Here is a 3,200-nt window from a genome sequence, read left to right on the forward strand (position 1 = left end):
TATGGATATTATTTAAGCGTTTTTTAACCAGAAAAGCAGATCTGCTGGGTTTTCTTTGTTTTCTCTGATCTGCCTCACAAATGAGAAATTCTGGAGATCACAGTCCTTTTTGAAGATCAGCGCACTTCTGACATCTAAGAATGTTGCTCGACCAGTTCTTTCAGAATGGTTCTTTCATAAAACTTTATTCCTAGAATCTATTTTTCACCTTGAATCCTAGTAAGAGGTTTTAGGCAGCTGCATTTTAATCTTTAGCGTTAATTAATTTGGTAAAGTATAAAGTAGCAGGCGCATGGATGACAATATTAATGAAAGTAATAAAAACAGATTAATGACTTAATCCAAAAAGAAACAGAACCCCAGCCTCCCTGCAGATGTGGATATTAATGAGATTTCCTTTGTTTCTCTCTGAGGGTGGGCAGTTTCTCCCTCTCCACCAATCTCTGCAAGTGCCAAAGAGTTTGTTTACTTTGTGCCTGGTTCCAGTTAGAGCCTCAGGCAGAAACTGGTAAATGCTGGTAAAATATTATTAGAAGCAGGAATTTCTGACCTGACAGTAAATGTGACCAACGAATAACGTTAATTTTTTTTTTTTTTTTCTTCAGGTGACCAAAGAGGAAGGAGAGGCAGCTTTGCTTTTGGGTATTTATGCAAACTGGAGCTCTGAGATTGCTGTGCTTTGGTAGGAAAGAGAGGCATACAGTTTTCCAGCATCTACCCGAGTTATTGGGGGAACTTAAATACATGAAATGGACAAAGAGAAGGAGGTGAATTAGGGAGATTCTGCTACACCAGCTGCTGGCCTGTTTGTCTGCTCAGATAAATAGGACCAACAAGTGTCTTGAGGGCAACTTAAATAGAATCTTGAGTTAGCAATGCATTTAAACAGCTGCTGGGTATTTGGCACTCTGTTTTTTCCTAATGTCTGATTGTTTGTGTTGAGTGCACCCTTCCCTCACTTGATTTCAACAGGCAAAACGGAGACAAGTCGCAGCCTCTTACGGAGATGGTGGGGTGTAACATCTCCATGTTGGTCTGCTGGGAGCCTTTGTCCAGGGAAAGAAAGGGATGATGGCCTGAAAATTTAAAAAACCACTGTAGTGTTCATTTCTGTGTCCATGCCTATGTCCTGCTTAGGGAAGCAGAGAACGTTGATTTGCAAATTTCTTCTGTTAATGACTTGTGATCCTGCAGCAAACTCAATTTGTATCCATAATGAAACCTTATAATGTTAGTGGCAGTATTAATATCAGTGTAATTAATAATACTATTTATATCATCAAGAGACAGTCACTAATTATGCAGAAGGATTGATATCTAACAGCAGATTAACCTCTTCTCACTAGGCAACGGCTTGAACTTGTTTTCACCCAAGTAACTCATTAAGGGAGAAGCTCAGAAGCATTGCCACGGGGGCAGGGAGCTGCTGCAGGAAAGCAACTGAAATCTGGTCATCATCAATTGCAGCATTGCGAGGTGGGCAAAGTCTTAGGGCCAAGGTTTCCGTAATTGAAGTTAAATAAAGCTACACTGCTGAATAAAGCTCTCTCATGCCCCTTAAAGGGGACCTGGTTCTCAAGAGTAAATCAGTGTGACCAACGCATTTGGATCCAAAATGATTCTTTTCATTTGAGTTTGCCTGGAGCTGGATCACTCCTCCGGTATCTCATGTGTAGGTCAAGTCCCTTCACTTGGTTGTAGGAAACAGTGGGAACCACGGTAAAGACAAAATGCCACTTATAAAACCAGGAAAAGAAGAGGTTCAGTCATTGCCAGCAAAGATATTTCTCTTGACAAGGTGGACTCCACATGGGTGAAATGTGTGTGAACTTTTTTGATTTTTATTTATTTCATTGCTGCTTTATGATACTTGTTTAAAGAAGCTTCAAACATTTTAACTTGTTACATTCCTTCACTTTGTGGTTTTTTATATCGGGCCCCTTCTACCTAGATGACTGGAGAACCAGTAGGGTGATGAAGCAAGAAATACTGTGCAAATAAAGGCTAATCCACGGTGAGGATGAGAACTTTTTTCAAACTGTTTGAAGCTCTTTGGTTTTTCTTAGTGCTGCTTTAACTCAGACTTCTGAGAAACTTCGAGGCATAAAACGTCTTTGTTAAAATTCATTACTTCTTTCCCCTTATTTAAACAAGGAGAAATAAGAGTCTGAATCAGACTGCTGATGAGTTATATGGGAAGGTCAGAATTGATAGCAGCTGTAAAGAAGAACAAAACCGCTTTAAAACCTCATCTCTTTCTGGTGATAAATAAAGAACATGATCTCAATTATTTTTCTCTTCTGTGGACCTGTTTCAAGTGAAGGTTTTTTTGTTATATGCAGTTTCTTCTCTGAAAACAGAGTACATTGGCAATAAAAAATAGTCCTTCCTTTGGGTAAGCTTTAATCCATGAATTCTGACAACCCAGCAATCAAGGCTTGTTTCTTCATCCACAGGCTTACGGTTTATACCGCACAAAGGCTTGTACACGTGCGTGCACTGCCAGAACGACGTCCCACGTCCGTTTGCTGTATAAAAATGATGTTGCGGTAAGAAGACAACGGGGTTCCCAATGGGAGGTTGGAAAGCTGTCAAAACGGCTGCTGAGCCGGCTTTTGCTAGGAGCTGGCGTTCTAAAGGCTGCTTAAGTTACTTCGGATAATTTATGCTCTTGAAATTTCAGGCAATGAAAACTAGACGTCTCGGATATTTCACCACTGACGGCCGGCCGTGCCTTGCCTTGGTCTTTCTAGCAACCAGCAGTGTGTACTAAAAGGTAATGGGTTTTGGATTAGATAGCCGTGGTGGAGGCAGTATCACCCGAAACCTGTCACAGCTTGATTCAGACTGTTGTGGAGACATCTATTAGTGCTAGATCAGTGCTCGGTACTCTATAGATAATAGACTCGTACAAAGGCAGAGCGATAGATGAAAATCCCATTGTATCCCTTCTGGTACTACACGTTCTCTGATTTTTTTAATAAGCTTATCAAATGTTATGGTAACATAACTGCTCTCTGACTCCACAGCTTCGGGAGGGAGGGGGGAAGTGGGAGGGGAGAGAAAAGCTGTCCTTAAAAATCAAGAGATTGAATTGTAAGTAGAATAAAGGGATATAATACCCAGACACTTGCACTAGAGCTCTTGAACAGCCAGCAGATAACCCCGAGACAGGGACACGCAGGGGCACGGCCGGAGTG

At 41.2% G+C, this 3,200-nt stretch overlaps 1 long non-coding RNA gene across 1 annotated transcript; it reads left to right on the forward strand.

Annotated features, from left to right (window-relative positions):
- The first annotated feature begins 1,398 nt into the window (after positions 1–1,398).
- Positions 1,399–2,775, forward strand: LOC309678282. Its single transcript, XR_014269742.1, has 3 exons — positions 1,399–1,476; positions 2,457–2,549; positions 2,684–2,775. It is a non-coding gene; the product is annotated as an uncharacterized lncRNA (long non-coding RNA).
- The last annotated feature ends 425 nt before the right edge of the window (positions 2,776–3,200 follow it).

This window comes from Vanellus vanellus (assembly GCF_965231255.1).
Source record: "Vanellus vanellus genome assembly, chromosome: 15".
NCBI classification, from domain to species: Eukaryota; Metazoa; Chordata; class Aves; order Charadriiformes; family Charadriidae; genus Vanellus; species Vanellus vanellus.